Here is a 12,202-nt window from a genome sequence, read left to right as displayed (position 1 = left end):
AGCAAATCATGATAATAAATTAATTTTAAATGGTTATTTAATATTCAGATCGGCAAAAGTTGAATTAGGAATGAATGGAATGACTAACTTTCCTGTTTATCAGGTCTGTTTCTGAACTCTTTTTCCTAAAATATGCCTACCCATCAGTCATCTCATCAATGACTCATATTACATTTTCAAAAAAAACTTTAGAGGATTTAATGACATTTTTCTTCTGCCTGATACAATAAATTGGAGTCTTCACCACCTGGAGCTAAGAATTAGGCTAGCTCCACCAGTTGAGCTATGGCAGGATTGTCCTTTATACTCATAAAACACTGCACAAAAAATACCAAAGTGAGATTTTAATATACAGAAATTAAGCCATTCAAAGGTACTTATTTCTGTTCCTATCCACTGTCCAGTATGGAAATGTAAGTGAAATTGAAGTCAAGTTGAAGTCTTCTGTCTCTAAAAAATTACACAAGTTTTGTTCCATAATTTATTGAACTCTAAATAACTGATGAGGACAGAAATCTCTCATAATAGCTGTCATGTAATTTCCACTTACCTGTTTTAGAGGTCTCACAAATATCAAAGCAGATGGGATTATTTGGTCACTAGATGTCAGCAGAATGTGGAATTAATTAAACAAAGCAGTGAGAAATTAGAACTTCCTATGCTAAAAAGGCAGAAACCACTAATACAGTGAGATTTTCCTTGAATAACCTATTTAGAAAATTATATAGCCCTCATCATAATAATAAAATAGTGCACCAGTGAATACTAACATCAACAACCTCATAAATAAGAGAAAACTCAGGTTATCTCCATTATTACTTTAATTGTTTTATTTTCATCCTAGCATGACATTATTATACTCACTAATATGTAGTTCCTCACAAGAAAGGTTTGCCAGCCCTAGAAATTCTTCATGCAATAGCTGCTGAATAAAGAAGCTGTTTTCCATCTTTTTACTGGCAATAGAAAGTCATGTGTTTGTTTTGTTTTGTTTTGTTAGTTTTTAATAATTCTCCAAGAGGGACAGTTAAAAAAATAACTATCTGTCCTTTTTATTGTATACAAGGTATAGAACTGGAATATTCTGTTTTTCATAGCCTTAGTGCTATAAAAACAAGCAGTTTTTCTGCATCTAAAAATATCTTTGTTGTTCCTTTTCTTCTCTTTACTCTCTTCTCTCTTTAAACCTGTATAAATTTATATGCCATTGTACTGTGTCATATTTTATTAGTACTCCCAGTTCTTCCTGTAGGACATATTTGTGTGACATACTCTTGCTTGGATCTGCCTGCATTAATTCAGGGGCTGGATCAAGATAAATTATCTTGTCAAATTTCCAAATAGACAAAATTCCATATTTTTCATATCAGTAAGGTGAGGCACAAATGCTACATATGATTGTGTATGCTTTGTGATGGCTGCATGAGCACACAGCTAAGTAGCACACAGCCACTCACTCTGTCTCCTCAGGTGGGATGAGGGAGAAAAACAGAAAGGTTGAAGTGTGAGAACTCATTGGCTGAGATTAAGGTTCACTAGGTTTTCGACTTCAGCCAGTCTGAATAAATATAATCATAAAAAGCAATTCCATATAATACAGTTTAATCAAACAGACACATTTCATAGACATCTTTTTCGCTGATGTCACCACTTCTCTGTTGGCTTGTCATGCTTTGAAGCATGGTCATACAGACCCTTGTAAACCCTATGCAGATTGCATAGTATGCCTAACACAATGATAATCCCATGGCCTAGAGTAAAATTAAATATTCTCTTATAGATGTGATGAAAATAACAGAAGTATGTGATATATCCCAAGGAAATATTATTAACCTGTCCAGTTTATTTCTATATTTAGATTTTGAAAAATACAATATTTGAAAAGATTGAAAAAAAAAAAAAGAACATTAAAAAAATAAACTGGAACATTTTTGTGACACTGGGATGTGAAAATGCTAGAAAAAAAATAGGTGTATATATGTAATGTGCTTTATGAAAAAGTAGAAGCAGATTCTGTTCTCACTTAAGCAGGAAGGGATTGCTTTTTACCTTCAGTGGCTCTTGCATTACAACAGTGTGACCTCATTAGACCTCATTTCTTTTTTCCTTTGGTCTAATGCTGGTAAAATCTGGCTACTACTGAATTTAACTGGAACAACAAACTGTGTAAAATAACAGGACGAAACATGCCCATAGAAGTTAATGCTATCAGTAACAAGAATCTACCTGTTTGGAGCAGCTTTCCAATATAAAAATGAGACTACAATGCAGTGGAAAGGAAAAATAACATGGAGAGAGGTTGTGTATTCAGATACAAGAAGAAAGGGATAAGCAATGATAGAGAAAGGCAAAATTTAAAAATATATATATAATAATCCTTTATTGTGTCCCTCTTTGTCTTCAAAAACTGTTTTCATAATATAAACCTGCAAAAGTAGTATTAATAAATGGTAAAAAGAAAAAAATTGTTGTAATTCTTTGTATTTTAGCATATCATAATTATAACAGACCAAGTAAATTAAACTCCTTAATCACCTTCTATATTTTCCCATTTTATCTAAAGATCGCACTGTTGTTCATCTGTAATATTCATCCCTGAAATAAAGTCATTAATCACCTTGGCATCCAGAAAAAGGAGTTACGTTTTATTTCTTGTGTTCTCTAAGGTAGAAAACCTAAAGAAAATAATAGTTTTTAATGATTCTCATCCACTGATCAGGGTTTACTGTCTTGAATGAACAGGTTCTCCTTCAATAAATTTCAATGTAATGCAAACAAAGAAGGCAATCACAATTCAGTGTTGTTTTAAACAGTCTATATTATTGGGTGTATTTTTCCCCAACAGGACTACATGAAAAATGGGAAGTATTCATACTTACAAACTTTACATTTTAATTACCTGTGTTATAGATTCCACAGGCTTCCTCTGAAGTCAATGAAGTCTTTCAGAAGACAATTCAGTGCATGTTAGGCACTCATCTTTCTGTAGAGACCAATTCAACACATAAAAGTGTTGGAGGATTCAGCTAAATCCTCCTGTTCCTGATAGATATTGAAAATACTCCCCCCCGTTCTGCCTCCCACACCCACCTTTTTTTTTTTTTTTTTTTTTTTGAGTTAATAGGGCTTTATAATCCTATTACTGCGGTGTCTAAAGATACTAAAGTATCTTTACTAAAGAACAGTACTAAAGAAAGTACTAAAATATCTTTAGAATATTATCTAATATCTTTAGATTCTAGTTTTCATTTCTGAATGAAAAAAGTAACAAGATATCACTGCAGTCCATAGTGCAGTTGCTACATCTACGAGTTACCTACTAAGTACTATTGTACTTTCTCTAGGGTAACCTTATAAAATAAGCATAACTAAAATATTTAATTGGGGGGGGATTCATTTTTAAATAACAAGAAAAGCCTTATTATTGGAGAGAATTATTTTTAAAATTCAGAACTGGCAGTCCAAGTACACTGGGATCAAGCAATCATTTAAAGTTTAGAAATAAAACTGACACAAAGTACATCAGTTGTCAGCTTTTTAATTTTTTTCTTTTCATCTATATATATGCCATGTTTACACTGTAGATTTTTTATAAATAACTTCCATTTAGCAGTAAACTGATCACCCTCATGCCAGTAGTTAAATGAATATGCTTTAGATAACAGTTAGCTGTTAAAGTGATTAGATTGTGGGACATCAAATAAAATGGTGAACACTATGTCTTTAATAACTTGCAATCTATAATCATTAAAATATATATATAAAAGTTGTCTTAAATGTGACATTCTTGTCCAACACAAAAAGATATATAAAAACATAATTGCATATACAGAGGCTCTGTAGTATGTTGTAATATTCAGTTTCATTTCTGAAAACTAAAAGTTTCTATAACTTTTTGTTACCCTTTGAACAGAAGCACAGTGGGGAGAATGAGAAAATATGAAAGGGATATCCCAGCATCAGAAGGAAAAAAACAAAAAACAAAACAAACAATACAGCAAAATGTTCTTCAAAGACTATGTTTTTCTTGTGTTGTTTCTTTGCTGATGGATTTCTCAAGGATTTGATCTTTTTATTAGATTAAGAATTGGTGTAGCATGGTTGCAAAGAGACAAATTTCTGAGTTACAGACCTCTTAAAGATGTAGAACAGTGGCCCTCTGACTTAGATGTCTGTTTTTCATGACTGGTTGGTTTCTTGGTTGTTTTATTGCGTTTTTGTTGTTAGTCTTGGTTGTGGTTGTCTTTGTTTATTTGTTTGTGCAATACAGCAGCCCTATTTTCTAACCCAGGACCACACTGCTTTGTTTTATATCTTATCTCTTCATTATATCTTTAGTCCCTTCAATATAAATAACATAATATGTAAGTAATGAAAAATTTTATTTCCAGGCTTTTCAAAACCCAAATGTTTCCTACCTTATGTCTTTTTTTTTTTTCCAAGATGAGAATTTCTAATTTGTCTAGTTTTACCTTTTTTTTTTTTTCTTCCGAAGCCATTTCATTATTTTGATGATATCTGATGCCTTTCTCTTTATGTTTTCAAGTGTTATTATCTAATTCTGAACTATATTCAATCATTACACTATGGGTGCATACCAATTTAAAATATTGCTGTAAAGTTTCTCTCTATTCTTTCATCATAATTGCTAATATACTATTTACTGTTTTGACATCTACTGAATCTTGACCATTTAAAAAGCTATGGAATTCTGAAATTTTATAGAAACTACCTGCAGTGATTCTAACATCTTGACACTGTATAGTAATAGACAATTTAGAGCCCATAATTGAATTTAATCAGTCATTTTATCATTTGGCTGTACATAAAGTATCATGAGACCTTTTTGTATTTCATGTCTTTGCAGTCAGCTTTATATTTGATTTCCTTGAATAATTTCATATCACATGCAAAGTTTGTTATTTCGGTATTCAATCTCTTTCCTAGCTCCAGCCTGTACATCTAATATATAAGCCTGAACAGGAACAGTACAGATCCCTAGATGACTCAAAATAGTTATCCTGCATGTCAGTCACCATGAAGATTTTTCCCTAATCTGTGTTCTATCTTTTAAATATATCTTGTAAGTCACAAGGTGACCCACTCCTTTGAGAGCTTTGTTTTTGTCAAAGAGGGATCTTCTGAGTGTTGTTGTCATTTTAATTCAGAAACATTCAAGTCATACATTTGCTTGATCTGCATGATTTCTTTCTGTGGTGCCTGTATCTCATGCACTTGCATTGCAGCACAACAGCTTCTCCCCTAGTTCATGACCCATGTGCCAAAGACAGGCTTTTGACTGGACTTATCTATGATCATCTGTAACTAATGTGCAGAATAACCCATGAGATAACTCACTGTGTTCCAGCTGCTAGAGTAAACATGGAAGATGGGACTTTCAAAGCCTCATTCTCATGCAGCTGTGTCATGTCACGTTTTCTCCATGATAACTAATCCATCAGTGTTTACTGTAGCCACTGGCATCACTGAGGTCAGTATTCTGAACCCCATATATTACTATTCAAAGTAATTGAGAGTCCTGAATATATGAACAGAAAATGAATCCCCCAAAATATTGTAAGTATACATGTTAATGTGAATTTCTTTGTTGTTTTTCTGTGAGCTACTTAGAATATTTTTATCATATTATCGCACTTCCATCTGTCTATAAAATCACTTGCATAGCAAAAGATGTATTTTGAATAGTTATAATGTTTCCCCTCCATCTTGTACTAATCTTCCAGAAGCTCTTATATAGCATGGCAGAGGTTTCTGAATGTCAACATTCAGTCTGGTCATTTATCTTTGACCAGACTATTAATAATTATGAAGGAACCAGGAATGAAGAATTTATCTTTCTGCTAACATATTATCTTGACCTATGGTACCACAGATAGTGTCGTCTCTGTTTCATTCTGGACCTTCCATATTCACCTGTCTGAAGGTCAACAGGATGCTACAATAACAAGAAAGTAGAACAAATACTGTCTAATGAAAGCAGCATTTCATAAAAAGCTGTGATAGCAACTCCATGAAGGCAGCAACGGAATGCAGCTTTTTAACTGAACACTACCTGACAGATTCAATAATCAGGGGAAAGCCTTAATTGATGACATTTCATTAGCATAATGAGTTGAAGCTGGGAAAAGAGAGTCTCTTATTAATTAATCAAACAAAGCACGAACTGTTTCAGTCACTTACTCTCTGCCATTTTCCATTAATCATAAGACTGTGTATTTAACTCATTTGAATTCACAGGGTGTTGAGTATTTCTGTGGGAAAAGTATTGGCAGTGTGGCATGCTCAAGTGAGCACACTTATGCAGGTATGAATCACATTAGAAATTCATGTTTATGAACTTTAACTCTAATCTGTGCAGGGAGTGTTGATAATATTTCTCCAAAAGCCACCAGCCCTCAGTAGCCGCAGGTAGACAGAATAAAGCTGCCTTCTCTCTAACAATCTGTTACCTGGTTGCAGGTGTTTAATCCCTCAGGGTACATTTGTAGTACAACATGGGATATAGATGGCTAAGCTGACTGCTGTCAGAATAACCTTTTTCCAACACAGTTTGCTGTGCATTAGAAAATCTTCCCTGTTATCCCCAGTATTAGTTTCTTCGTCTTTTACTTCACATTTTAATTGTATAACAAAAAGTAAAGACAAGGGTATTCAAGCACTCAGAAGGGCACAAATTCTGTTTTCTGTTTATTGTTACATTTTCTATTTCCTGGAGAAAGTCTGTGGGCTGTGACTGCCTCAGAAAATTTTTTATAGCTTAGAAAATGGAGATAAATCAGGCATCTTCTGTGTTCTATGCAGAAAGACATTTTCTACCTGCAGGGTACCTTTCTATAGGAAAAAAATAAAAATAAAAAAAATCTAAAGACCAGAGATGGACAGATACTTTTGTGTCTTTATTACAGTGGTTATCTTGGAAAAGAGAGACCTGTTTCCAAAACTGCATATTCAATTTCTATGACGTTTGTTATTAAATGGAAAATCAACCTTTTAAAACACAGAAGTCCTTCTTTTCTCCCATACATCATGTAGAGAATCATATTCCTTCTCTCTGTATCTTGAGTTCTTTTTTAAAACTGTCTTAGTTTCAGTAGAACAGAGAATAACTTTATGCAGAGATCCCTTTGCAATTTAGGCTCTCACAAAGGTGGCATTGGATACTTATTGATGAGGAGGTGATTGAAGATACATCCAGAGTACCTACCAGTTAATTTATGTTTGAGAGGAAAAAGACCATCATCTTTCTTTCAATAAAAAGTATTTGGTGACTATGTTTTGAACAGAGCTCTCTTATTCATGTATATTGGCTGTGAGTACAGCTCCAGGACTGAGCTCTTGAGACACTATAAGTAGATTCTCACTAGACTTTGGTAATTGCTTAGTCCTTCCAAGGTGGCTGCAGAGCCGTGAAACTTCAGGCCCATAAATGCTTTACTGATGAAAACTGTTCTTGCAGAGAGGTTTAATGGTTTTATGATGAATCAAAGGTCTGTTGTTTTAGATTTAGTTACCTAAGCTCCCTTTCCAAGTATATATCTGTGTCTGAATATCATTGAAAATCTTAACCCAAATATCTCTCTGCTTCTTGGGTAACAAATTCTGTTTCTTTTCCATTTGAAATTAGAATCAATATGTTAAAAGAGTAATTTCTGATAAGCCTCAAATTTAATGCAGTAAGGCTACAAAAGAAAGGCATTTATTGGTAGTGAGACTGCAGGGGCTTGCCATTGTGCTTGGATATTGTTATAGCAGATAAACTCTGAAAACAAACAGATAAAGAAACATTTTATTCTAACCTCACTAACCTCAGTTAATTTGATATTGATGGGATTGGTATAGTAGACATATGTTCCATTACGTAGTTTTGTTTTCAGTGGTAATGTTGATACACTGCAGTGCAAGTTGATAAGAGTTGATGCTCTGCAGCATAGAACAATACAAAACTGCAATGCCGCACACTTTACTAGTTTAAGTATTTAGGTTCTTACAATTTTTCCTACTGCCAGGAATGGTACATGTGTATTAAGGTCATCATAGTCATTGTAAAGTTCCATTTTTTTCCTTAGTTTCACAATTTTTATGTTGAATTCAAAGCTCACTGTATTCTGACTTCAGATTATATGTCTGTGTCTCTATATTCACATGCATAACATACTCACTATTCACATAAAAATGAATAATATTCACAGAGCATGCAACAGCACTTTTGGTTATACTATCAATGCAACAGTGTAGAATGGATCAATAAACTTAGCAATTTCAGCTATGGATAAAAAATGAATCAAGCAAAAACAGTATCTTATTCAGCCTTTATGTACATCTAACATGGTCCTTAGTCTGTTCAAGGATCCTGTATATGGTTTATGTATCATTTAAAATCCACTTTGCTTAATATGTATTCAAGATGCAGATAATAAAAAAAAGTGCAGATTATTTTTCCCAATAAGATAGCATAATAAACTTTTTTTCCCTCTATTTACAAACAGTTTATCCTCTGTAATAGCATATGTGAGAAAAAGAAAAAAAAGCTCCATAAAAAAAAAAAAAAGAATTTTATTAATCTTTGAATATCATCAGCAGAATTCAGCAGTTTTACTGTCACCTCTAAATCCCTATCCATTTTGCCACATATAATATCTTGGCTTTAAGGTTTTGTTTGTTTGTTTGTTTGTTTTTTAGTTGTATGGGAGGAAAGTCTATATGAGTTTCTCTGAATATTTATATTGCAAGGTAATTAGAAAACTTGTCAAAACTTGTTAATATCCATCTTATTCTAGATTGAAATGACTAAATATTCATGGTTTGTAAATAGATATTGGAACTACCAATGTATACTATAAGAAGTGAAGATTAATTTTTTTTCTTTCTTTCTTTCTTTTTTTTTTTTTTAATAATTATTCCAATCACTAGGGAATCTGTGGAAGACTACAATTAGACCAAAATCATATGATCAAAGCAAAAGTCTACATTTATTTCATCTGAACAACAGATTTCCCTCAGAATACAGAAAGGTAATGGGGGCATCTGGTATCAGGAAATTCATTTGGATGAATTCTGCCATATTCTATTCCCAGTCTGAAAATAGCCTGTAAAAATGATGCAAATTTAAATTTAAAAGTAGATTGCTAAGATGTTTTTCAAAACAAATGAAGACTGAAAATAGCCAGACAATAGGAGAAGATATTTATGGAACATTTTGATCATAGCCAGTAAGGTGGGTTACAAAATCAGGTTTCCCTGCTTGTGGCTGATCTTTAGTGCATACAACTACTGCAATGTGTACAGAAAACAGACATCTGACTAGAAGTTGTCTTTCCCTCTGTTTCTTGTGAGGTCCTCCAGCTCCTAAGTAAGGGAACATCTAATTTGTGGCCTCTGTGGTAACAAAAAAGGACAGTCCCCAAAAAGCTTTTTGGAAAGACCTGATTTCATAGGTGTATTCTGAATATGGGCATGGAAGTAAATAGGTTGGAAGACAAGTAGAAAGAAGATCCTACTGAGAGTTAGACTTGAAAAAATATTAAGGACTTCTTCATGTATCTGCTGGCAGAGAAACAGGCATCTCATGAAGATTTCCTAATCGCGAATAGTGGATACTGCTCAAGGACTGAGCTTTTAGACTAAATTAATTTCAGAGATTTAGCCTGCAATGGGCTGTAATGTTTTAATCGTTTCTGTGAAGTACTATACTACAAGTTTCTTTGTAAGACATGTTATTGAAGTGAAAGAAATTCATAGTTCCAGAGGTAGCCTTATATTTTCCTGTTTCTCATAGGAACTTCGCTAGAATCAGAGGGGCTGTGTGCCAGTGAGGTCCTTCGGTCAGATCCACAAGGTGCTGAGTGTAAGGAGACGCACCTGAAGTGCTTCTGCACAAACGCACGCAGTATGAGGAATAAAATGGATGAGCTAGAAGTCCTGGCCCAGTCCCGCAACTACGACATCATCGGCATAAGCGAAATCACCTGGTGGGATGAGTCCTGTGACTGGGGTGTTGCGATAGATGGTTACAGGCTCTTCAGGAGGGACAGGCAGGGTAGGCGAGGTGGTGGGGTGGCGATGTATGTGAAGCAGGAGCTGGACTGTGTGGAACTTCAGGTCGGCGATGGCAAAGTTGAGAGCCTCTGGGTAAGGATCAAGGGACGAACGAATAAAGGGGATGTCGTTGTGGGAGTCTATTACAGACCGCCTGGCCAGGACAATAGCGCCAATAAATTATTCTTTACAGAACTAAGAGAGGCCTCGAGATTAACTCCCCTTGTCCTTATGGGGGACTTCAACCTGCCAGACGTTAACTGGGAGTGCCACACGGCTGACACGAGCAAGTCCAGGAAGTTCATGAAGCACCTAGATGATAACTTCTTGGTGCAGGTGCTAACGGAGCCAACTAGGAAAGGCGCCCTCCTAGACCTGTTGCTAGAAAACAGAGAGGGTCTGGTGGGAGATGTGGTGATTGGTGGCCGCCTTGGTCATAGCGACCATGAAGTGGTTGAGTTCAAAATTTACGGTGACAGAAGGAAAGTGCCACCAAAACCTCATCCCTAGATATGGGGAAAGCGGACTTCAGGCTGCTCAGGGAACTAGTCAGCAAGGTCCCCTGGGAAACTGCTCTTGAAGGCCTCGATGTCCACCAGTGCTGGTCATTCTTTAAGCGATGCCTCCTAGAAGCACAAGATCAGGCAATTCCTAAATATCTCAAGTCAGGCAGGCGGGGCAGGAGGCCGGCATGGCTGACCAGGAACATTCTAATGGAGATTAGGCGGAAACAGAGAGTGTTTCACTACTGGAAGGAGGGCCAGGTGTCATGGAAAGAATACAGGGATGCTGTTCGTGTTTGTAGGGAGAAAATTAGTGTGGCTAAAGCACACCTAGAGTTGAAGCTGGCTGTGTCTGTGAGAGAAAATAAAAAGTTTTTTTTTAGATATGTGAATGGAAAAAGGAGAACTAAAGAATACATAGGGACGCTCCTTGATAGGGAAGGTCTCCTCACAGACAATGACATACGCAAAGCAGAGACGCTTAACGCCTTCTTTGCCTCTGTCTTCAATGCCGATGATGGGCTTCGGGACCCAGGGTGACCTGAGCTGGTGGACCGGGACGGTGGGGATGACAAACTCCCAACCGACCCTGAACGTGTGTGGGATTTGCTACTCCACCTGGATCCCTACAAGTCCATGGGTCTGGATGGGATTCATCCCCGGGTGCTGAAAGAGCTGGCGGACGTCATCGCGGAACCTCTCTTATTTTTCAACGATCCTGGGAATCTGGAGAGGTCCCGGTAGACTGGAAGCTGGCAAATGTTGTGCCGATTTTCAAGAAGGGTCAGAAAGAAGACCCTAGCAATTACAGGCCTGTCAGTATCACATCAGTGCCTGGTAAAATCATGGAGAAGATGGTTCTCAAACTTATTGAGGCGCACCTGGGGGACAAAGCAGTCATTGGTCCCAGCCAGCATGGGTTTGTGAAGGGTAGGTCCTGCCTAACTAACCTGATTTCCTTTTATGATAAGATCACCCGTATGGTGGACCAAGGGAAACCAGCTGATGTGATTTTTTTGGACTTCAGCAAGGCTTTTCACACGGTTTCCCATAGGATCCTACTGGACAAAATGTCCACCATACAGCTAAATAAAAACATCATACGATGGGTGAGCAATTGGCTAACGGGCAGGGCCCAAAGGGTTATGGTGAATGGGTCTGCGTCAGGCTGGCGGGCGGTCACCAGTGGGGTCCCTCAAGGCTCCATTTTAGGGCCGGTACTTTTCAATATTTTTATAAACGATCTGGATGTAGGAATAGAAGGCATTTTGAGCAAGTTTGCCGATGACACCAAACTTGGAGGAGTTGTGGACTCGAATGAGGGTGGAAAGGCCTTGCAGAGGGATCTGGATAGGTTGGAGAGCTGGGCGATCACCAACCGCATGAAGTTCAAGAAGAGCAAGTGCCGGGTCCTGCACCTGGGACGGGGAAACCCTGGCTGCACGTACAGACTGGGCGATGAGACGCTGGAGAGCGGCCTAGAAGAGAGGGATCTGGGGGTCGTGGTAGACAGCAAGTTGAATATGAGCCGGCAGTGTGCCCTGGCAGCCAGGAGGGCCAACCGTGTCCTGGGGTGCATCAAGCACGGCATCGCTAGTAGGTCAAGGGAGGTGATTGTCCCGCTCTACTCTGCGCTGGTGCGG

The sequence above is a fragment of the Anas acuta genome, chromosome 5 (assembly GCF_963932015.1).
Source record: "Anas acuta chromosome 5, bAnaAcu1.1, whole genome shotgun sequence".
In the NCBI taxonomy this organism is placed as follows: domain Eukaryota; kingdom Metazoa; phylum Chordata; class Aves; order Anseriformes; family Anatidae; genus Anas; species Anas acuta.
The sequence above is the reverse complement of the archived record's forward strand: the minus strand, read 5'-3'. Positions refer to the sequence as shown.